Source organism: Saccopteryx bilineata, chromosome 5 (assembly GCF_036850765.1).
Source record: "Saccopteryx bilineata isolate mSacBil1 chromosome 5, mSacBil1_pri_phased_curated, whole genome shotgun sequence".
NCBI classification, from domain to species: domain Eukaryota; kingdom Metazoa; phylum Chordata; class Mammalia; order Chiroptera; family Emballonuridae; genus Saccopteryx; species Saccopteryx bilineata.
Window position 1 is genome coordinate 189,649,543 of NC_089494.1, and position 26,155 is coordinate 189,675,697.

Below are 26,155 nucleotides of genomic sequence, written 5' to 3' on the forward strand. Positions count from 1 at the left end.
TGCATTTCTCCTTTTGGAGCCATTCTATGGTGTCCTTGGGGTATATTCCTAAAAGTGGGATAGCTGGGTCAAAAGGCAGTTCGATTTTCAGTTTTTTGAGGAATCTCCATACTGTTTTCCACAGTAGCTACACCAGTCTGCATTCCCACCAGCAGTGCAGGAGGGTTCCCTTTTCTCCACATCCTCGCCAGCACTTATTCTGTGTTGTTTTGTTGATGAGCGCCATTCTGACTGGTGTGAGGTGATATCTCATTGTGGTTTTAATTTGCATTTCTCTAATGATTAGTGATGTTGAGCATTTTTTCATATGCCTATTGGCCATCTGTATGTCCTCTTTGGAGAAGTGTCTACTCTATTCAATACTCAGAAATCAGAGGCATTTTTATACACCAACAATGAATAGTCAGAAAGAGAAATTAAGGAAAAAATCCCCTTCACAATTACAACCAAAAAAATAAAGTACCTAGGAATAAACTTAACTAAGGAGACTAAAGACTTGTACTCGGAAAATTACAAAGCATTGATAAAAGAAATCAAGGAAGCATATACCGTGCTCATGGTTAGGAAGAATAAACATCATTAAAATGTCTATATTACCCAAAGCAATCTATAAATTCAATGCAATACCAATTAAAATACCAATGACATACTTCAAAGATATAGACCACATATTCCAAAAATTTATATGGAACCAAAAGAGAACACAAATAGCCTCAGCAATCTTAAAAAAGAAGAATAAAATGGGAGGTATCACACTTCCGGATATCAAGTTATACCACAAGGCCATTGTACTCAAAACAGCCTGGTACTGGCATAAGAAAAGGCATATAGATCAATGGAACAGAACAGAGAACCCAGAAATAAACCCATAGTTCTATAGACAACTGATATTTGACAAAGGAGGTAAGGAAATACAATGGAGTAAAGACAGCCTCCTTAACAAATGGTGTCGGGAAAATTGGACAGCTAACTGCAAAAAAATGAAACTAGATCACCAGCTTACACCACTCACAAAAATAAACTCAAAGTGGATAAAATACTTAAATGTAAGGCGTGAAACCATAAGCATCTTAGAAGAAAACATAGGCAGTAAGCTCTCGGACATCTCTCAGAGCAATATATTTGCTGATTTATCTCCACAGGGAAGTGAAATAAAAGACAGGATAAACATATGGGACTTTATCAAACTAAAAAGCTTTTGCACAGCTAAAGACAACAAGAACAGAATAAAAAGACAGACTACACAATGGGAGAACATATTTGACAATACGTCTGATAAGGAGTTAATAAGCAAAATTTATAAAGAACTTGTAAATCTCAACACCAGGAAGACAAACAATCCAATCCAAAAATGGACCAAGTTTTATCTTTTTAAATAGTCAAATTTATCTCAAGCAGAGAGGCTTTCAGTTAAAGCCTGTAAGAAAGGAATTGAAAAGGTGAATATAAACAAAAAAGTAAATAATAATAAATAATCATGAGAGCTTGTCATTTACTAGAAACTTTCTGGGATTGGAAAGACATCTTAATGAATTCTTACAACTACCCTATTAGATAAAAACTGATTTTCATACAGATGACAAAATTCAGGCTTAGAGAGATTACCTTACTCAAAGTCATAGGGCTAAGGAATGAATTCTGACTAAGCTTGTCTGATCTGAGAGCACAATTCCCCAAAGCAAATAACATACAGATCATAATTTTACTTAAAGAGAGGTTATTATTGTTAGGTCACCAAAGGAAGGATTCACAAGGTCTGATAAATTTTATATGAAGTTGATTTTTGCCTCTGTGCACAGATGGGCTGGGACCCTAGTTAGTGGTGTCACAGCAAGAGGATGAAAAGGCCCAACCTATATAGGACTGAGTTTGGGTGTATTTCTCCCCACAGTGAGAAAACTTCAGTTACCTGTGGCTGTTTAAACAATGGGGAGGAAGGGTGGTGCCAACTAAGTAAAGAATGTTCAGATAAGTGATGGTGGATGACTAACTGTCAGAATGCCCCAGGGGCACACAGATGTCAATCAGAGTCACGAAAACTGCACTGGCCCTGTCACCTAAAGATCCACCTGGCTAGTTGAGGCTACTGGTAAGCAGCGCTAGACCCAAACCTAACAATTATGTAAAGTACAATAAAATAAAAGAGCAGAAAACATTTTAAAGTGAATGAAGTAGGCTTAGCATGATAATATAATTTAATAAAATGTTGTCAGGTCCAGTTCTCTCCCATTATCTCCCTCCCCAAAACCTCACACTTTCTTAAAAATGTCATTAAATCATTTCAACATTCTAAAAATGAGAATGGGGTGTATATGAATTAAATCTGTTTGTAAATAAGATAGTGGGGAAAAAAATCATTACTTTTATTTTTAATACCAGTGACAAAGTCATTAAATTCAGGTAAAAGCTACTAAATTTTAAAACAATATTAAACTTTCTTGATTTTTTCACTACTGTTAATGTCCTTTTGTGTAAGTTGCTAGCTAGTATTTTGACTTATGCATTTAAATATATAATAATTTATATCAATATTTTCATCTCATATGATCTTAGAATAATTTAATGATTGGTTAGATATGAACATTATAAAGCTATTCAATTACACTATCATCCCAAAGCGACAGAGTATACATTTTTCTCTAGTGTACATGGAACATTCTCAAGAATTGACCATATGTTGGGCCACAAAGACAATATCAGCAAATTTAGAAAAATTGAAATTGTACCAAGCATATTTTCTGATCATAAAGCCCTGAAACTAGAATTCAACTGCAAAAAAGAGGGGGAAAAACCCACAAAAATGTGGAAACTAAACAACATACTTCTAAAAAATGAATGGGTCAAAGAAGAAATAAGTGCAGAGATCAAAAGATATATACAGACAAATGAAAATGAAAATACGACATATCAGAATCTCTGGGATGCAGCAAAAGCAGTAATAAGAGGAAAGTTCATATCACTTCAGGCCTATATGAACAAACAAGAGAGAGCCGAAGTAAACCACTTAACTTCACACCTTAAGGAACTAGAAAAAGAAGAACAAAGACAACCCAAAACCAGCCGAAGAAAGGAGATAATAAAAATCAGAGCAGAAATAAATGAAATAGAGAACAGAAAAACTATAGAAAAAATCAAGAAAACAAGGAGCTGGTTCTTTGAAAAGATCAACAAAATTGACAAACCCTTGGCAAGACTCACCAAGGAAAAAAGACACAGGACTCAAATAAATAAAATCCAAAATGAAAGAGGAGAGATCACCACAGACATCATAGAAATACAAAGAATTATTGTAGAATACTATGAAAAATTATATGCCACCAAATACAACAATCTAGAAGAAATGGATAAATTCCTAGAACAATACAACCTTCCTAGACTGAGTCATGAAGAAGCAGAAAGCCTAAACAGACCAATCAGCAAGGAGGAAATAGAAAAAACTATTAAAAATCTCCCCAAAAATAAAAGTCCAGGCCCAGACGGTTATACTAGTGAATTCTATCAAACATTCAAAGAAGACTTGGTTCCTATTCTACTCAAAGTCTTCCAAAAAATTGAAGAAGAAGCAATACTTCCAAACACATTTTATGAGGCCAACATAACCCTCATACCAAAACCTGGCAAGGATGGCACAAAGAAAGAAAACTACAGACCAATATCTCTAATGAATACAGATGCTAAAATACTAAACAAAATACTGGCAAACCGAATACAACAACATATTAAAAAAATAATACATCATGATCAAGTGGGATTCATCCCAGAATCTCAAGGATGGTTCAACATACGCAAAACGGTTAACGTAATACACCATATCAACAAAACAAAGAACAAAAACCACATGATCTTATCAATAGATGCAGAAAAGGCTTTTGATAAAATACAACACAATTTTATGTTTAAGACTCTCAACAAAATGGGTATAGAAGGAAAATATCTCAACATGATAAAGGCCATATATGATAAACCATCAGCCAACATCCTATTAAACGGCATAAAACTGAGGACTTTCTACCTTAAATCAGGAACAAGACAGGGTTGTCCACTCTCTCCACTCTTATTCAACGTGGTGCTAGAAGTTCTGGCCAGAGCAATCAGACAAGACAAAGAAATAAAAGGCATCCATATCGGAAAAGAAGAAGTAAAGCTATCACTTTTTGCTGATGATATGATCCTATACATCGAAAACCTGAAGGACTCCACAAAAAGATTATTAGAAACAATAAACCAATACAGTAAGGTCGCAGGATACAAAATTAACATACAAAAGTCCATAGCCTTTCTATATGCCAACAATGAAATATTAGAAAACGAACTCAAAAAAATAATCCCCTTCACGATTGCAACAAAAAAATAAAATACCTAGGAATAAACATAACAAAGAACGTAAAGGACCTATATAATGAAAATTACAAAGCATTGTTAAGGGAAATCGAAAAAGATACAATGAGATGGAAAAATATTCCTTGTTCTTGGATAGGAAGAATAAATATAATCAAAATGGCCATATTACCCAAAGCAATATACAAATTTAATGCAATTCCCATCAAAATCCCTATGAGATTTTTTAAAGAAATGGAACAAAAAATCATCAGATTTATATGGAACTACAAAAAACCCCGAATAGCCAAAACAATCCTAAGGAAAAAGAATGAAGCTGGGGGCATTACAATACCTGACTTTAAACTATATTATAGGGCCACGATAATTAAAACAGCATGGTATTGGCAGAAAAATAGACACTCAGACCAATGGAACAGAATAGAAAGCCCATAAATAAAACCACATATATATGGTCAAATAATCTTTGATAAAGGGGCCAACAACACACAATGGAGAAAAGAAAGCCTCTTCAACAAATGGTGTTGGGAAAACTGGAAAGCCACATGCAAAAGAATGAAACTCGACTACAGCCTGTCCCTGTGTACTAAAATTAATTCAAAATGGATCAAAGACCTAAATATAAGACCTGAAACAATAAAGTACATAGAAGAAGACATAGGTACTAAAATCATGGACCTGGGTTTTAAAGAACATTTTATGAACTTGACTCCAATGGCAAGAGAAGTGAAGGCAAAGATAAATGAATGGGACTACATCAGAATTAAAAGTTTTTGCTCAGCAAGAGAAACTGATATCAAAATAAACAGACAGCCAACTATATGGGAACTGATATTTTCAAACGACAGCTCAGATAAGGGCCTAATATCCAAAATTTACAAAGAACTCATAAAACTCAACAACAAACAAACAAGCAATCCAATAAAAAAATGGGAAGAGGACATGAACAGACACTTCTCCCAGGAAGAGATACAAATGGCCAACAGATATATGAAAAGATGCTCAGCTTCATTAGTCATTAGAGAAATGCAAATCAAAACTACAATGAGATACCACCTCACCCCTGTTAGATTAGCTATTATCAACCAGACGGGTAATAGCAAATGTTGGAGAGGCTGTGGAGAAAAAGAAACCCTCATTCACTGTTGGTGGGACTGTAAAGTAGTACAACCATTATGGAGGAAAGTATGGTGGTTCCTCAAAAAACTGCAAATAGAACTACCTTATGACCCAGCAATCCCTCTACTGGGTATATACCCCAAAACCTCAGAAACATTGATACGTGAAGACACATGTAGCCCCATGTTCATTGCAGCACTGTTCACAGTGGCCAAGACATGGAAACAACCAAAAAGCCCTTCAATAGAAGACTGGATAAAGAAGATGTGGCACATATACACTATGGAATACTACACAGCCATAAGAAATGATGACATCAGATCATTTACAGCAAAATGGTGGGATCTTGATAACATTATAAGGAGTGAAATAAGCAAAGCAGAAAAAAACAAGAACTACATGATTCCATACATTGGTGGAACATAAAATTGAGACTAAGAGACATGGACAAGAGTGTGGTGGTTACCAAGGGCGGGGGGGGAGGGAGGACATGGGAGGGAGGGAGGGAGAGTTAGGGGGAGGGGGAGGGGCACAGAGAACTAGATAGAGGGTGACGGAGGACAATCTGACTTTGGGCGAGGGGTTTGCAACATAATTTGATGACAAAATAACCTAGACATGTTTTCTTTGAATATATGTACCCTGATTTATTAATGTCATCCCATTACCATTAATAAAAATTTATTTAAAAAAAAAAATTACACTATCAAAATTTTGAACCTCCTGTATAATATTCCTGAAAGTGGTTCATCTATTCAATGTTTAAATATATTTTGAATGAAGAATTTACTATTTCTCAAAAAAGTCTATCTTCAGACATTAATAAGGACTCCCAATATCTTCCCATAGTACTGTAGCTGATCTTTTTTTCATTATTTTTATGCATGATACAATTAATATTTTGATGTGGAGAGTATTTCTTATAGATGTGCCATTATTGTTTATGAAGTATCTAGTTCTCAGAATTTTACATTGAAATTGAAATAGTTATGTAGTGTGAATCTGCAAAAATATATTAAATCCCTGCAATCTGAATATTCATGCAAATAGTCTTTTCAATTCTTGAGATAAAGAATATCTTTTGGTTTAGAAATCTTTTTATCATTATTATTAATATTATTATTAAGTGAGAGATGGAGAGGCAGAGAGACAGACTCCCACATGTACCCAGACCAGGATCCACCAAGCAACCCCCCTATGGAGCAATGTTTTGCCCATCTGGGGTTGTTGCTCAGTTGCTTGGCAACTGAGTTAATTTAGCAATGAGGCAAGGTCATGGTGCCATCCTCAGCTCCCAGGGCCAAATTGCTCGAATGAGCCATAACTGTGGGAAGGGGAGAGTGAAAGAGAGAAAGAGAGAGAGAAGAGGATGGAGGAAAGATGGAGAAGCAGATGGTCGTTTCTCCTGTGTGCCCTGATCGGGAATCAAACCCGGACTTCCACACGCCAGGTCAATGCTCTACCACTGAGCCAACCATCCAGAGCTTGATATAGATATCTTCACTGAAGTTAAAAAAAATATGCATTTTACAAAGAATAGGAAGATGTTTAGACTATGATTTAAAGCAGGGGTCGGGAACCTATGGTTCACAAGCCAGATGTGGCTCGTTTGATGGCTGCATCTGGCTCACAGACAAATCTTTAATAAGAAAAATAATAACGTTAAAAATACAAAACATTCTCATGGATAACAATCCATTCCTACCACTCACGTTCATGGTTACGGGTGGCTGGAGCCAATCATAGTTCTCCTCTGGGACAACACCAGATTTTCATTGGATAATGCATAAGGTACATGGTCGTTATATGGCTCTCATGGAATTACATTTAAAATATGTGGCGTTCACGGTTCTCTCAGCCAAAAAGGTTTCCGACTCCTGATTTAAAGGATTATAGTTTTAGCAATTCAGTGTTATACTAGAAAAGGAAATTAACCTAAATTTTATTAGTTATGATACTCTAAAGTTCAATAGTGAAGTGCATAAAAATATTATATAATGACATCAAACCTGTTAATATTAAAGTAACCAGAAAAGCTGGCCTATTAAATTCCTGGCTATTGTATGCAACAAAGTCATATTGTTGTGTTCTGAATCTGACATACTAAACTGCAATGCAGAGTAGATTGTTTTTAAGTAAAAAATTATTTTCTACTCTGTTTTTAAGTTGTGGAGCAGGTTCTGACTGCAGTGACAAAATTATCTATGAATTTGTTTTCATTTACTCTCACTAAAATTTGTCTGAATCACTGACAAAGAGTATCAGATATTTTAGGAATGAATAAATTGGTAGTGATGACAACCATTAAATTGTACCAATTTGATAAGATCCTTTAAATGCAATATTGCCAATTAGAAGTTTGTTTTTCTACCTACAATGTAAATAACCAAGTAGGGGAACTAAAACCATGACTTATCTATGATTGTAATTGTGAAACCCCATCCTGAAAGTAAAGTTTAAATTAATGCTTGAAATGAATTGTAATAAACATTAGATTGAATATTATCAGAAAAAAGATACCTATCTTTAAAATATGTATTCTAATATGAACAAATATTATGTTTTATTCTTTGGCTAATTTTTAGTCACCATTTAATATTGATACATAGAAAAAAAGCACTATTTTACACTGAATGTTGAGACAAAAACAGTTGCTGTATATAAATTTAAGAAGGTAAATACTCATAGCTTCCAGTCTAACAGAAAATTGAATGAACACTACCCCAGACAAAAAATAATACACCCTGTTGTGCTATTATCTATCTTAAACAATAAGCGCTTGCCCTGACTGGTTGGCTCAGTGGTAGAATGTCAGCCTGGCAGGCATGTGGATGTCCCAGGTTTGATTCCCAGTCAGGGCACATAGAAGAAGTGACCATCTGCTTCTCCATCCCTCTCCCTCCCTTTTCTCTCTCTCTCTTTCCCTCTTGCAGCCCTGGCTTGATTGGTATGAGCACGTCAGACCCAGGCCCTGAGGATGGTTTCCTCGAGCCCCAGCCACAGGCACTAAAAATAGCTCAATTGCGAGCATGGCCCCAGATGGGCAGAGCATCAGCCCCAGACAGGGGTTGCTGGGTGGATGTCAGTTGTGGTGCATGCAGGAGTCTGTCTACCTCCTCTTCTCTCACTTGGAAAAGGAAGAAAATAAAATAAAATAAGCTCTTTCTCATCTTGGTTATCAATAAATTATCATCCCTTGCTTTGATGATTTAATTTTATGAACATTTCATGTACTAAAACCCATGCTTAACATTAGCGATACAGTAATTGATACATGTTATATCTATAACCTCAAAGAGCAGGTAAATTAACCGCTATTTACAAAGTACTTCCTATGCCAAGAGTTGGCCTACATTAGTTAATTGTCAAAACAACTTTGTTAGACAAGTTTGCTGGATACACTTTTTATCTTCCGTACTTTCTTTGTGGAACTGCAGGGGTTCTGCTTCCCTATGAAAGGAGATACTTATGTACAACTCCTGTAATTTTCTTTTTGCAAGCAACAAATAGGACTAGTGAGCACATTTTTCATTCCTAAACATGGTTGAATTACAGTATCACCTGTGAAATAAAAAGAAATCAGCCTAGTCTACTGACTTAGAATCTACATTGATCAGACAATAATGACATTTAAGATATCTAAATTTATAAATACTTGAATCTTGGAAATAATTTAGTAGAATGAGAATAACTAATAGGATTATTGCATGTGAAATGATATAGGCTTTTGGTATACAATTATAATATGTATTTCAAGAGCTATTTTTAAGAAAAATGGGAAAAGACATACAAGGTGCTGAGTACAGAGTTAGCAGCCAATAAATGCCCACAGGTAGTTATTTATTATTAAAATATAGATATAAGATCTATGTTAAGTAATAAATATTTCAAACAACAAAAGATAGTACAGTAAAGTGATTTAATTATACTTATATACAAAAATCATAATAACTGTCTCTGAGAAAATAAATAGAGAAAACAAACCAACTATAATCTGAAAGATTTAGGTTAGAAAAAGATAGAATTTTTTAACAAAAATGTAGCAAGGGTTGATAATTCATTCAATAACCTGTCAAATATGAGATCTCATTTTATACGTACTTATTAGTGCTAATTTTCTGGGTATCTTGTTAAGTTTAAAACACACAAATACATGCATGCACATGCATGCACACACACACACACACACACTCACACACTCACACACGCGTGCGCGCGAGCACATCAAGTTCATTGGAAAGCAGGTTGTCTGCCAAGTTGTTTGTATCCCAGGAAAGCTTTTGTAAAAGCTAATATACTGTTTGCTGCTCACAAAACAAGTACTATTTAGAGTTGTACCTAGAACAAGCTATTTAAAGTGAAAATTACTCATGTAATATAGCATGTTTTTTCTGGGCAGATCACATCAGGAAGAAATATAAATAAATCTATTTGCATAAAAACTTTGAAATCTAAATAATTCATCCTTTCACTCTTTAAAATAAAAAGGTGTTATTGAAAAATTAACTTGTAAATATAAACCTGATCAAAAATTGGTAATTATAAACCCATTTTAGCCTGACCAGGTAGTCATGCAGTGGATAGAGCATCAGACTGGGACATGAAGGATCCAGGTTCAAAACCCCGAGGTCACTGGCTTGAGCTCGGGTTCATATACATGAACCCATGGTTGCTGGCGTAAGCCCAAACATCGCTAACTTGAAGCCGAAGGTCGCTGGCTTGAGCCCAGGGTCACTTGCTCTACTGTAGCCCCCACCCTCACCATCAAGACACATAGGAGAAAGCAATTAATGAACAACTAAGAAGCCGCAACAAAGAATTCTTATCATCTCTCTCCCTTCCGGTCTGTCCCTATCAGTGCCTCTCTCTGACTCTCTCTCTCTGTCTCTGTCAAAAAATAAATAAATCTATTTTAACCACCATAATTAAAAAGACATTTTCAATGGAGCTCACTTGCAACATAACAATTTGTCTACAAAAACTGCTCTAATCCTGATGTAAACAGAACAACCTGTTATTCCCTTAATGAAATAAACAGTTCTCAGTTTAAGTGGAAAATAGTTTGTCTAATAGAGTCCAGTATGGACATAAATTACTTAAACTTTATACAATAACTTGAGATAAAATCTTATGTTCATTAATTGAAGTAAATCTCCCAGTTTTCAAATATAATGAATAAAAAATGGTAAATTTAATTGCCAAGAAAAAATTATAAAATTTAAAAACAGAATATTGTAATTATTTAGTGAAATTATATACTGTAAAGTATAAAGATGAAGAAAGTAATTCATGCAAGATTGAGTGTATTGTATATGAAGCTGAATTAAGCCTGTTATAGAAGGAAGACTGTGTATATCTCTTTCACTGAGTATTCACAAACATTTACCATCTTTCTGGTAACTGTATCTTGAATGTGTTATGTTATATAAGACATTGGCTCATAAAGACATAGTAAGTACTCATCTAGAGTATTCATAAGGAAACAAAGAGAAAAGAAACATTCTTTCTTTAGGTCTATTTTTGAAAATTGCATGTTAGCTAGCTAGCTGTTTATTTTACTTAGTCATTCCTGAGGACCATCTATTTCTCTCAGACTATTTGAATATGAAGAAAAAATAGAAGGGAATAAGAAGCCAATGAAAGAAAACTATTTTTTTAAAGAACAAAAATAGCAAAACTTTTAATGGTATTTATACACACATTATATGCTCACATGTATATAGAATGAAATATATAAGATGGAAAAGTTTCTCAAAAAATTAAATAACACAATTTTCATTATAGAGACTTAAGTAAATCAATTTTTCAATTTCATTTTAAGACTTAAGTAGTTGTCCTTTAAGTTGGAGAAAAAAATAATGAAAGAACTATTATCAGCTTTTATAGAATTTTAATTCTAATTCTATAAATAGTACTTTTTCTATGGAACATATACTTAGATTTCTAGGACAATCTCACTTATCATTTGCTTTAGCAATAATGGAGTTTAATTGATCTACTTGCAGCGTCAAATTCTTTTTTAGTTTGTTTCTCAGTCATCTTTATATGACCATAATTGTATTTCTGGTTTCTGATTACTTATTCCATCTATATCAATCAGTTTTTTGAGTACTACCTTATAACATAGTCATACCTGCAGCTACAGAGAGTTTATGATATACAGTCCTAAAATTGAAAAAAAGAGAATTTATTACAGGAAACTGCACAATGATGAAATAAGTAATAAAGATTACTGCTTTTATTGGTTTAATCACTTTATTAATCACAGCACTCAAGAGAAGGAAAACACAACAGTACAAACAGAAATACCTATGAAAGAGTTGAAATATTTTGCAACAAATACTGTATCTCAGATTCTAAAATCACTTGAAAAATTTAACTTCTATTTAACTTCTTTATTGAAAAAACCACCTATTTTAACATATTCTAGATATATGTTTCAGTCGCATAACCATCTGCATATAACAGGATAATTACAGATCTATTTTAGAGGACAGGATTAATAAAAATTGAGTCTAAAGATGTTTATAATTGTTCTTTGTGTTAAGAACTGGATAGTCAGCCATATAAGGCAGAAAATTTCTTCAATTTGCAGGTCAAAATGAGAATTATTGATATTTAAAAGATAAGAGAATATTGCTTCTTCCCACATTTTGACTTCTAAAGATAATGTAACTAAAGCCAAAACCTGTAACCTGTAACCTATATTATATTTTATTAAAGATTTTCATCACTAAAGGATCAAAATATGAACTATAATATCACTTTACTGTGAATTATTTTACTCTTTCTAAAATTCAAGTAAGATACTATCATTGAAATTGCTCACTTATAATATCAATGTTTTTTAATACCAAAGGTGTAAAAATATTGAAATGATACTGAGAATAAAAATGAATGACAAACACTATTTTGCTTTTCACTCAATAATAATGGAAGGTTTCCCTCCACAGCATTCCTAATTACAGATTTGAGAGAAGATTTTGGATTCGTGAAGGAAAATGCTATCTTCGTTATATTTTCATTCTGATTGTGAACATGAAAACCACCAAACTAGTTTGTATTAATTATTAGAGAACATAAAAGAATGTAAGAGGCTGTCACATTCTATAACTTAATGAAAGATTTTCTCCCCAGACACATGAGAAGTAGGTGTCTGATTAAGGATTTAAAGTCAAAGGCTATCACATATAACCCCTGTGATTTTCTCCAATGGTACAGCAACCTAATAATTTACCTTGATTTCACCACCAAAAAGAATAATAATGACTGTCAATTAGATTTTCATGAAAAAGTTGTGGGTCACATTTGGATTACCTACACTGATGAAATGAAATGAGTAATTCTCAACTTTGATGTATGCTACAAAAAAAAAAAATAGTAGCCAATGATTTTTACAACTATGTCCACACTGCTGTTAAATATGTAAAAAGAAAAATGTAAGAAAATAAATTTCTTCACAATACAAGCTTGACTTAAAATTCAAATGACAGACATAGATCAAATTCTGGATCCTGCATAAAGCATTAATAATAGCCTTGTTTCTGAGTAATAATAAACTAATAGAATCCATCTAGAAGTACTTCAAAAAGATTTAAATGAACTTTTTTTTTCTTTGAAAACCACATGCAAAAAATACTAGTAATTATAGTTCCATAAGAATAATTAAGCATAAAATTTATATTCTTTTAAATATAACTTTATCAATTAAAAATAAAATATACTTAAACATTTTTTAAACTGCATGTTATAAAACTTTATTCCTTTTAATTCTATAGAAAACTAAAAGCTTTATACTAACAATATATTACTAATTGGCCTAAATCTGATTGTGGCCTTAATCATCTTTGATTTACTGTTAAGTATGAGTATAGAATATTTGCTCCTACTGGTGAAAGGAGAACAAAATTTCGGATCCCTTGTACACTTTATCAACAACAAAATATTTCAGTTCAGTATCTGACTTTTCAGGTGTATTAACAGGAAATACTAAGTCTTTTCTTATAATTCTCCAAATGAACAATTCCACCATTCTGCTTACATTTTTTTATTTGCTTTTTAAAAATATTTCATCTTCATATATGGCTTCTTTCCAGACTCAACACCAAAATATAAAATGAAAGCTAGGGGATAAGCGGTTTGTGTGCTTCTTTTGTTAGGGTAGGGCAAATGACAGAATTGAAAATAAATATTTAGATCTGAACTAAACACAGTTTATTTTTATTGTGTAAGCTGAGTGTGTATGTTTGTATATATATCCTAGGACTTGAACCATATGAGTTTTCAAAAAAATATATTTTTTTTTATTTTTTTGAAGTGAGAAGCAGGGAGACAGACAGACTCATACATGCACCTGACCAGGATCCACCTGGCAAGCCCACTGGTGATGCTTCACCCATCTGGGGCATTGCTCCTTTACCAACTGAGCCATTCTAGCACCTGAGGCAGAAGCCATGGAGCCATCCTCAGCACCGGGCCAACCTTGTTCCAATGGAGTCTTACTTGCAGATGGGGAAGAGAGAGACAGAGAGAAAGAAGAGGGGGAGGGGTAGAGAAGCAGATGGGCGCTTCTCCTGTGTGCCCTGGCTGGGAATCGAACCTGGGACTTCTATATGTCGGGCTGACACTCTACCACTGAGCCAACCGGCCAGGGCCAAATATATTTTAAGAATAAAATTATTTCTGTGTTGTTAAAAGCCAATGCATCTGTTGTTCTTTGGGCATAAGCTAAAAGAGACAAAAGCTTTTATAATTTTTATTGTTTTGCAAATGCTGATTGCATTTTCCTGCATAAGCCATCTTTACCTTTGGCTCCATACAGATTTAGATTCAGACTTGTGAAAATTTCTTTGAAAAAACTATAAAGTTATGAAGGTAGTATTAATTAAGACAATAATCATTTAAGAATAAACACAAAATATGTGACAGTAACATTTTTATCAATTATGTCTGATATCTCTATAAAGTTCTTCCTCTTATCCTTTATAGTGCATATTCTATGGTCATGCCTTTCCATGACAGTATTATCGGGTAAAAGTAATATATTGTCCAGGAGCTATAAATATCACTGCATGTAATACTAAAGGTAAATGCTGTACGAACACAGGGAATCTGATCATTTATATTGTCACATGATCATAATCAAAAAAAAAAGAAACATGGTACATTTATGACATACATTGCACTATCTGGTTAAACAAGTACATTATATCCCTGATGGGAAGAACTTCATTTAGACTAGGTACTGATAAAACCCAAATCCTTCACTTTTAATCTGACGTTTCTAGCTCTGTATCTTCAACATTTTACTTTTCCACATACTCTCAGAGTCAGGCACTATATAGGACAAGTTACAATACAAATGATGGCCTATTCCTTGTGTCATAATGAACTTTCACAGTGGCTGAAAGGAATATTCCTGTAAACTATTCCTACACCTGAACAACACAAATCATTTAAACTTCAGATATGCTATGTCCAGTATATGCCATTAAACCTAAACTGAAAGCATTCCCAATCCAAAAAAATTTTAGTAGGATTCCATATATGCTAGTGGCCATCAAAACATCACTGTATTGTAGGAAAACGTGATGAAAGTTGGAATAGTGAAGCCAACATCTTACTTTTCCCACTTTTTATAAAGCCCTATGTTCATGCACACACATTACAAGTATCCCAGCTAGGACCTGGGAAAGGCTATGTGCCAGTAGAAACCATGCTAGTGAGCAGCTCTAGGTTTCATTAGCTTTGTTGTGAATCTGCCTCTGCTCCAGTGAGTAACCACTTACATATCTGACCTTCATTGCCTTCTCTACTAACAGAGTAACAAACCAAAAGAAAACATTATTTTAAATATACACTTTCAGCCTGACCAGGCGGAGGCGCAGTAAATAGAGCGCCAGACTGGGATACAGAGGATCCAACTTTGGGACCCCAAGGTCTCCAGCTTGAGCATGGGCTCATGTGTTTTGAAAAAGGCTCACCAGCTTGAGCCCAAGGTCACTAGCTTGAGCAAGGGGTAACTCAGTCTGCTGTAGCACCCCCCCCCCACTGGGTCAAGACACATATGAGAAAGCAATCAACGAACAACTAAGGTGCTGCAATGAAGAATTAATCCTTGGCCCTGGCCAGTTGGCTCAGCGGTAGAGCATCGGCCTAGCATACAGGGGACCTGGGTTCGATTCCCGGCCAGGGCATAGGAGAGGCACCCATTTGCTTCTCCACCCCCCCTCCTTCCTCTCTGTCTCTCTCTTCCCCTCCCGCAGCCGAGGCTCCATTGGAGCAAGGATGGCCCAGGCGATGGGGATGGCTCCTTGGCCTCTGCCCCAGGTGCTAGAGTGGCTCTAGTCATGGCAGAGCAGAGCAGCGCCACCGGAGGGGTGGAGCATCGCCCCTTGGTGGGCAGAGCATCCCCCCTGGTGGGCGTGCCGGGTGGATCCTGGTCGGGCGCATGCGGGAGTCTGTTTGACTGTTTCTCCCCGTTTTTAGCTTCAGAAAAAAAAAAAGAATTAATGCTTTATCTCTCCCTTCCTATATTCCCTCTCTCTGACTCTCTCTCTGTCATAAAATAAACAAATAAATAATTTTTTTCTTCTTTTCTTTTTTTTCACACTGTACAACCCCCTTCAGTGCTCACAGCCCACAGGTAAGGCGGCCAGGCAATGGTTCATGGCTGTAGTTTACTCTGGCATGAGTATACTATGAGAGGCCCACAGACAAGGGCCCACCATATAAATAAATTAAATTAAAAAAAAATTAAATATAAACTTCCATAGACAACCTTTTCATAATATAGAAAGAACTCTAACGCCTTATTTTCCAGTGCCCCCTTAAATCCTTTTCTTCTAACTAGCTTTCCAATATCTTCTTTCCATGACTGTTCTTCTAAAATTTCTCTCAATATGATCAACAATGAGTGATCTATGCACTGTCCAATAGCATTAAGTTACAGAGATTAAGAAATGTGTTCAAGTGATGTCAAGAAATGGCACCATGAGGAGCACTACCGATAACTCTCCCCAAAATTTCTACAAGTTCTTCAGCCAGTGACAGAAAAATCTATCCTTGGATCATCTGGAAGTCCCACACACTGAACACAAAGTGGTATCAAAAAAACCACCATCAAATGCCATTAAGGAAAAGAAAATCGACTATCATGGATACAAAAGACAGAGATCTAGCACAGATATATGAGGAAAAATCTACGGAGAAAAAAATATAATGTATTGGAAAACTTGGAGCTATAAGACAAAATAATTTAAAATAGAAATCCACGGCCTAGCGTGCAGAGGACCCGGATTCGATTCCTGGCCAGGGCACACAGGAGAAGCGCCCATTTGCTTCTCCACCCCTCCGCTGCGCTTTCCTCTCTATCTCTCTCTTCCCCTCCCGCAGCCAAGGCTCCATTGGAGCAAAGATGGCCCGGGCGCTGGGGATGGCTCTGTGGCCTCTGCCTCAGGCGTTAGAGTGGCTCTGGTCGCAACATGGCGATGACCAGGATGGGCAGAGCATCTCCCCCTGGTGGGCAGAGCGTCGCCCCATGGTGGGCGAGCCGGGTGGATCCCGGTCGGGCGCATGCGGGAGTCTGTCTGACTGTCTCTCCCTGTTTCCAGCTTCAGGAAAATGAAAAGAAAAAAAAAAAAAAAGAAATCCAAAAAATACTCAGAGATATAAAAGAAAACACAGAAAGGCAATTTAGAGAACTCAGAAAACAACTTAACTAACACAAAGAATATATGTCCAAAGAAATTGAAACTATAAAAACAAATCAAACAGAGATGAAAAACTCGATTCATGGGCTGAAAAATGAGTTAACAAGCTTAATTAATATAACAGGCCAGATAGAAGGTAGGATTAGTAACACAGAAGACAAGCAACTTGAGGTACAACAAAGAGAAGAAGAGAGAGACTCAAGAATTTTAAAAAATGAGAAAGCCCTACAGGAATTGTCTGACTCCATCAAAAAGACTAACATAAGAATAATAGGTATATCAGAGGGAGAAGAGAGAGAAAATAGAATGAAGAACATTTTCAAACAAATAATAGACGAGAACTTCTCAAGCCTGTGGAAAGAACTAAAGCCTCAAATTCAAGAAGCAAACAGAACTCCGAGTTTTCTTAACCCCAACAAATCTACTCCAAAGCACATTATGATGAAATTGGCACAAACCAACAACAAAGAAAAAATCCTCAAGGCAGCCAGGGAAAAGAAGAATACAACGTATAAAGGAAGGCCTATTAGATTTATCATCAGATTTCTCAGCAGAAACTCTACAAGCTAGAAGAGAGTGGTCCCAATATTTAAAGTCCTGAAAGAGAGGAACTTTCAGCCACAAATACTATACCCATCAAAGCTATCCTTCAAATATGAAGGAGAAATAAAAACATTCACAGATACAGAAAAGATGAGGGAATTCATCATCAGAAAACCTCTACTCCAGAAAATACTAAAGGGGGTTTCCCAACTAGATACAAAGAACAAAACAAATCAAAACCACAAGTAAAAGCTACACCAAGAGCACAATAAAACCTAATTTAAACTGTGACAACAAAACCAAAAGAAAAGGGGGGGGAGAGGACAGAGATGAACAGCAGTAAAGGACAATGAAGTGCAGAAACACTCATAAGATAGTGTACTACAATGAACATGGTAGGTACCCTTTTCATTACTTAATTGTAACCACCCTTGAAAAAACCACCACAGAAGCACATGACTTAAAAAAGGTAGCAACAGAGGAAAGAAGTATGGAATACAAACAAAAAAAAGGATAGAAAAAAAAAGAGAAAAATAAAACAAGATACAAAACTAACAGAAAGCAATTTATAAAATGGCAATAGGAAACTCACAAGTGTCAATAATTACACTAAATGTAAATGGATTAAACTCACCAATAAAAAGGCACAGAGTAGCAGAATGGATTAAAAAAGAAAATCCAACTGTATGCTGCCTACAAGAAACACATCTAAGCAACAAGGATAAAAACAAATTCAGAGTAAAAGGCTGGAAAACAATACTCCAAACAAATAACATAAAAAAAGCAGGTGTAGCAATAGTCATATCTGATAATGCTGACTACAAGACAGCAAAACTACTCAGAGACAAAAATGGTCGTTTCATAATGATTAAGGGGATGCTGAATCAAGAAGATATAACAATCCTTAATATATATGCACCAAACCAAGGAGGACCAAAATATATAAGACAGCTACTTATTGACCTAAAAACAAAAACTGACAAAAACACAATCATACTTGGAGACCTCAATCCACTGCTGACGGCTCTAGATCGATCATCCAAACAAAAAATCAATAAAGATATATTGGCCTTAAACAAAACACTAGAGTAACTGGATATGACAGAAATCTACAGGACATTTCATCCCAAAGCGACAGAGTATACATTTTTCTCTAGTGTACATGGAACATTCTCAAAAATTGACCATATGCTGGGCCACAAAAATAACATCAGCAAATTCAGAAAAACTGAAATTGTACCAAGAATATTTTCTAATCATAAAGCCTTGAAACTAGAATTGAACTGCAAAAAAGAGGAAAAAAAACCCACAAAAATGTCTAAACTAAACTACATACTTTTAAAAAATGAATGGGTCCAAAGAAAAAATAAGCACAGAGATCAAAAGATATATACAGACAAATGAAAATGAAAATACGACATATCAGAATCTCTGGGATGCAGCAAAAGCAGTAATAAGAGGTAAATTCATATCACTTCAGGCCTATATGAACAAACAAGAGGGAGTCCAAGTAAGCCACTTAACTTCACAACTTAAGAAACTAGAAAAAGGAGAATAAAGACAGCCCAAAACCAGACAAAGAAAGGAGATAATAAAAATCAGAGTAGAAATAAAGGAAATAGAGAACAGAAAAACTATAGAAAAAATTAATAAAACATGGTTCTTTGAAAAGATCAACAAAATTGACAGACCCTTGGCAAGACTCACCAAGGAAAAAGAGAAAGGACTCATATAAACAAAACACAAAATGAAAAAGGAGAAATCACCATAGACATCATAGATATACAAAGAATTGATCTGGAATACTACGAAAAACTATATGCCACCAAATTCAACAATCTAGAAGAAATGAATAAATTCCTAGAAGAATACAACCTTCCTAGACTGAGTCATGATGAAGCAGAAAGCCTAAACAGACCAATTAGCAGGAAGGAAATAGAAAAAAAAACTATTAAAAACTTCCCCAAAACTAAATTCCAGGCCCAGATGGTTATACTAGTAAGTTCTATCAAACATTCAAAGAAGACTTGGTTCCTATTCTACTCAAAGGCTTCCAAAAAATTGAAGAAGAAGCAATACTTCCAAACACATTTTATGAGGCCAACAAAACCCTCATAATGAAACCTGGCAAGGATGACACAAAAAAAGAAAAGTACAGACCAATATCTCTAATGAATACAGATGCTAAAATACTAAACAGAATACTACCAAATCGAATACAACAACATATTAAAAAAATAATACATCATGATCAAGTGGGATTCATCCCAGAATCTCAAGGATGGTTCAACATACGTAAAACGGTTAACGTAATAAACCATATCAACAAAACAAAGAACAAAAACCACATGATCTTATCAATAGATGCAGAAAAGGCTTTCGATAAAATACAACACAATTTTATGTTTAAGACACTCAACAAAATTGGTATAGAAAGAAAATATCTTAACATGATAAAGGCCATATATGATAAACCATCAGCTAACATCATATTAAATGGCACAAAACTGAAGGCTTTCCCCCTTAAATTGGGAACAAGACAGGGTTGTCCACTCTCTCCATTCTTATTTAATGTGGTGCTAGAAGTTCTAGCCAGAGCAATCAGACAAGATAAAGAAAGAAAATGCATCCATATCGGAAAAGAAGAAGTAAAGGTATTACTTTTTGCAGATGATATGATCCTATACATTGAAAACACCAAAGACTCCACAAACAGATTACTAGAAACAATAAACCAATACAGTAAGGTCGCAGGATACAAAATTAATATACAAAAGTCCATAGCTTTTTGATATGCCAACAATGATACATTAGAAAACAAACTCAAAAAAATAATCTCCTTCACGATTGCAACAAAAATCTAAAATACCTAGGAATAATCATAACAAAGAATGTAAAGGACCTATATAACAAAAACTACAAAGCATTATTGAGGGAAATTGAAGAAAAAACAATGAAATAGAAAAATATTCCTTGTTCTTGGATAGGAAGAATAAATATAATCAAAATGGCCATATTACCCCCCAAAATATACAAATTTAATGCAATTCCCATCTAAAATTCCAATGACAGTTTTTGAAGAAATGAAACAAAAAATCATCATATTTATATGGAACTATAAAAAACCCTGAATAGACAAAGCAATCGTAAGGAAAAAGAATGAAGCTGGGAGCATTACAATACCTGACTTCAAACTATATTATAGAGCCACGACAATCAAAACAGCATGGATTTGGCAGAAGAATAGATACTCAGACCAGTGAAACAGATTGGAAAGTGCAGAAATAAAACCACATATATATGGTCAAATAATTTTCGTTAAAGGGGCCAACAACACAATGGAGAAAAGAAAGCCTCTTCAACAAATAGTGCTGGGAAAACTGGAAAGCCACATGCAAAAGAATGAAATTTGACTACAGTTTGTCCCCTTGTACTAAAATTAATTCAAAATGGATCAAAGACCTAAATATAAGACTTGAAACAATAAAGTACATAGAAGAAAGTATAGGTACTAAACTCATGGACCTTGGTTCTAAAAAGCACTTTATGAATTTGACTCCAAAGGCAAGAGAAGTGAAGGCAAAGATAAATGAATGGGACTACATCAGACTAAGAAGTTTTTGCTCAGCAAGAGCAACTGACAACAAAATAAACAGACATCCAACTAAATGGGAAATGATATTTTCAAACAACAGCTCAGATAAGGGCCTAATATCCAAAATATATAAAGAACTCATAAAACTCAACAACAAACAAACAAACAATCCAATAAAAAAAATGGGAAGAGGACATGAAGAGACACTTCTCCCAGGAAGAATTACAAATGGCCAACAGATATATGAAAAGATGCTCATCTTCATTAGTTATTAGAGAAATGCAAATCAAAACTACAATGAGATATCACTTCACACCTATTATATTGGCTATTATCAACAGGAAGGGTAATAACAAGTGTTGGAAAGGCTGTGGAGAAAAAGGAACCCTCATTCACTGTTGGTGGCAATGTAAAGTAGTACAACCATTATGGAAGAAAGTATGATGGTTCATCAAAAAGTGAAAATGACCCAGCAATCCCTCTACTGAGTATATACCCCAAAAAGTCAGAGACATTGATACATAAAGACACATGTAGCCCCATGTTCATTGCAGCATTGTTTACAGTGGCCAAGACATGGAAACAACCAAAAAGCCCTTCAACAGATGACTGGATAAAGAAGATGTGGCACATATATACTATGGAATACTACTCAGCCATAAGAAATGATGACATCGGATCATTTACAACAAAATGGTTGGATCTTGATAACATTATATGGAATGAAATAAGTAAATCAGAAAAAAACTAAGAACTACATGATTCCATACATAGGTGGAACATAAAAATGAGACTAAGAGACATGGACAAGAGTGCTGTGGTTGGGGGGGAGGAGAAGGAGGAAGAAGGAAAGGAGGAGGGGGTGGGTCACAAAGAAAACCAGATAGAAGGTGATGGAGGACAATCTGACTTTGGGTGATGGGTATGCAACATAATTGAATGACAAGATAACCTGGACATGTTTTCTTTGAACATATGTACCCTGATTTATTGATGTCACCCCATTAAAATTAATAAAAATTTATAAAGAAAAAAAAGAAATGTTCTCAGGTCTGGCTGGCTAGCTCAGCAGTAGAGCATCAGCCCAGTGTGTAGAAGTCCTGGGTTCCATTCCCGGCCAGAGCACACAGGAGAAGCACCCATCTGTTTCTTCACTCTTCCTTCTCTCCTTTTCTCTATCTCTCTTTTCTTCTCCCACAGCCAAGGCTCCATGGGAGCAAAAGTTGGCCCAGGCACCTATGATAGCTCCATGGCCTCTGCCTCAGGTGCTAGAATGACTGCAATTGCAACAAAGCAACACTCCGGATTGTCAGAGCATCCTCCCCTAGTGGGCATGCCAGGGGGGATTCCGGTCAGTCACATGCGGGAGTCTGTTTCTCTGCCTCCCCACTTCTCACTTCAGAAAAATAGAGGAAAAATAAAAAGAAATGTCCTCAATCTCACTTTGTGCCTCTACAACAATGTTTTTGTTTTATTTTGCTTTGTTTGATGTTAAACCAAATCAGATTTTATGTCTTCTGTAAAGCCTGTGGTTGAAGCTAGGAAGGTCCACATTGGATTCAGGCAGACAGTGGAGAAACTGCAGAGCCAGAAAGTGGTAGGCCATTCCCGTTTAACAGAGTCTTACAAAGACTGATGAGCAAATAGGCAGGGGAATCTGCTTCTCAGGCAAGCAATCAGCAAAATGGCCCCTCAGAGTGGTGGGCAGGCAATCCGCAATATACCATTCATCACCTACCATCCGCCCTGAAGGTCAGCATTTGTAGCCTTACATAGACTATACACATGTGGCACTTACACGTGTTCACACACTAATCATGCAAAGTACAAGTGAGCAAGCCTAACAAAGCTGTATTCCCAACATTCCACCCCTTTACGGTTGCTCACTCACAATCTGAGCAACGGTCCCTGTGCAAGGAATGAGGCACATTACATAAACAGAAACAGTACAGACTCCAGCAACAGAATTACAAAAGCACATGCTATACCAAAACTGACAATAATTACAAAGGTGCCCTTCACAATGTCTCCCGGAGAGTGCTCAGGGCGTTAACTGGAAGTCCATCTAGTCCCTACCCCATCACACGTGGGAGGCCTGTATAGTCCAGGGCTATGTCCAGAGAAGAAAGTGTCCTTGGTGAGTCTCTGCAACTGGATGGGAGCAGCTTCTCGGTGCAGGAGGGCCTCTATAGGTGCCATGCCTCCTCCATCAAGACCTTCTATAGTAGTATCCACAAGAGGCTTGTCCAACCAGCAAGGGAGCCAGTGCCCCTCCTCTGGTCACAGTCCAAGAGTCCATTACACCAGTCCATGATAGATAGCCCAGCTGTCTGTGCAATCACCCAATGTAAAAGTCCATTACAGAAGACTAGCCACACAGCTCTTTGATAATGGACCTCAACAGCTTTCCATAAGTCTGTTGCAACAAGCCCCATCCAAACCTCTCAGCAAGTGTACGGGGCTTAGCAGGGTCAAACAAATTCAAGGCCTGTGCCACCTTGAGAGTTCTCTTAGCTGCTACTGCTGCAAAACAAACAAACAAACAAACAAAAAACAACTACTTATTATCTCCTGATGCCAATACCTGCTGCACATTATTAGAAGAGGACCAATGATTTGCCAATTCCATATGAGCTCTCCAGCCCCCTGCCTATCCCTGTTAGACGGTCCCTAGACCTTCCCCCTATTCAAACTAGACCAATGGGTCTTGGGGATCTTCCTCTCCCAACAGCTGTCTCCAACAAGAAATCCTGCAACTGTGCAACCTGAATGCCAGCCATTTTCTTGGCAGCTGCTGTGGGCCACCTTCCCCACTTTTTCAGCAGCTGAAATTTCTGTACCAGCTCAAGCTGCCACCAAAACTTTAACAGGGTTTTATTAGACCCACCATCTAATTTCTCCCTATCTTCCCTGGTCTCAATCAAATCTACTCATATCTGTGTTTGGGTAACCTGTACAGGCCTGTTTCTCTTGTTAGTTTGGGGGGACAGTATGAACAGAAGCCCATACAATCTTATGGTTCCATGTTGTCTCCAGCTCCCCCAAATCAGCCAACATTGGTGTAACCACATTGAGTAGCTGCCCCACATAGAGACTCAAGACAGCCACTACTGACCCAGTAAGTACTGATGAGGAATTATAGATAATAAGCCCCCCTATGTGACTTTATCTGCTATAAACACTTCCTCATCTGGCTCACAGGACCTCAGGCTGAAAGCAACATTCTTCATTCTTGCTGCTAGAGGACCTGGGGCAGCTCTGTATATGACTGCCATTGACTCGCTGCCCCTGGCAAGTCTCCAGAATTCTGCCAGGCTGTATGAATGGCAGCCATCACCCATTCTAATAGAGTATGGTTTTCTGAGTTGTGATGGCAGTTCTGAAGATGCTGCTTCAGGAAGGAGGGCATGGTAATGGTAAACAATTTCCCCATCTCTGTTCCGGAGAGCATGATGCCATCCCTCCCTATTTCTCACAACTGCAGCAACCAAGCTGCCAGGGGCTTGGCGGGTTTCTGCCTGAATTTTTCCCCCAACTACATCAGCTCTGTTTGGGTGTAGGATCAGACCACAGAGTGCTCAACTACCTCCTGGAGGGGTTGTGCCTGTCCCTGAGGTGATTTTTGTTGCTAGGATTTAACTTCTGTGCAACCACCAATGGGGCTCTGAGTCTCCGGAAGGCAGACTCAAAAGAGGAGACGTTGGAAATGCCTTATCCCACCACCTCAGAGCCACTCCACCAGCACAGATGCACCTACATCTTCGGTGTCTGCTTGGGCTCTTGCGGCTGTTGGTTCTCAGCCTGAAGCTCAGGCTCAAGCTCTTGAACCCAGTTGTTTCACTAACAACTGTCATTTCCAACATTCTGCTTCCAGGGCATACTGCCACACACGAAACCACACTTCCTACTCCAGTGACCATTCCAGTTCAAGGTGCTGTTGGTGTTCAGGCTGCATTTCACACTGTAGCTCTCAGAGCGGTTGGCCTCCTTCTATAGCAAATGTTGCAGTTCATGCCACTGTTGTTGCTTAGTCGGCAGCTCATCCTGAAGGTCTTGACTTGAGTGGCCTCTCACACAGAGTTCTTGGTTTCTTCTCCAGGGCTGTAAAAAACACCCAGCGCACAGCCCCCAGAAGGAAAGCCACAGTAAAACATATACCGGAGAACAATGACCACTCCTCTACCCCATCATTCAAGGTGTTGGTGGCTCCATACTGATCTGATTTTTTTTTAATTTATTCAATTTTTTTAGAGAGGAGAGGGAGAGACAGAGAGAGAGAGAGAGAGAGAGAGAGAGAGAGGAGAGACAGAGAGAGAGAAGGGGGGGAGGAGCTAGAAGCATCAACTCCCATATGTGCCTTGACCAGGCAAGCCTAGGGTTTCGAACCGCGACCTCAGCATTTCCAGGTCGACGCTTTATCCACTGCGCCACCACAGGTCAGGCCTGATCTGATCTTAATCCTTCCAACTATGCCAGATGTAATGGCAGTGGCCAAGGCCAGGCAGGTTCACAATGGATTCTGGCAAATGGTACTGGAACTGTGGAGCCAGAGAGTGGTGGGGCATTCTCGTTTAATAGAATCTCACAGTGTTGGGCCAGTAAACCAGCCTGGAAAAGCTGCTTCTCAGGCAAAGAAACAGCAAAATGGCCCCTTATAGTGGCAGGCAGGCAATCCGCAATGTGCCATCCACCACGAGAGCAAGCACCCATAGCCTTACATGGACTATATACACGTGGCTTTGTCATGTGCTCATGCACTAATCAGGCAGAGTACAAGCAAGCAAGCCTAACACATCCCATTTGTAAATCTGTCAGTATGCATCTCTAATTAGTAAGAGCTTTTTCAATA

The 26,155-nt window shown here is 36.9% G+C and overlaps 1 protein-coding gene and 1 non-coding gene across 3 annotated transcripts in view; both read right to left on the bottom strand.

Moving 5' to 3' along the window:
• Positions 1-26,155, bottom strand: part of GRID2 (glutamate ionotropic receptor delta type subunit 2) — a 1,655,975-nt gene that overhangs the window by 1,409,240 nt on the left and 220,580 nt on the right. The gene's annotated exons all lie outside the window — the stretch shown is intronic.
• On the bottom strand, positions 16,067-16,202 carry LOC136307237 (small nucleolar RNA SNORA42/SNORA80 family). The gene has a single exon (XR_010725899.1). It is a non-coding gene; the product is annotated as a small nucleolar RNA SNORA42/SNORA80 family (small nucleolar RNA).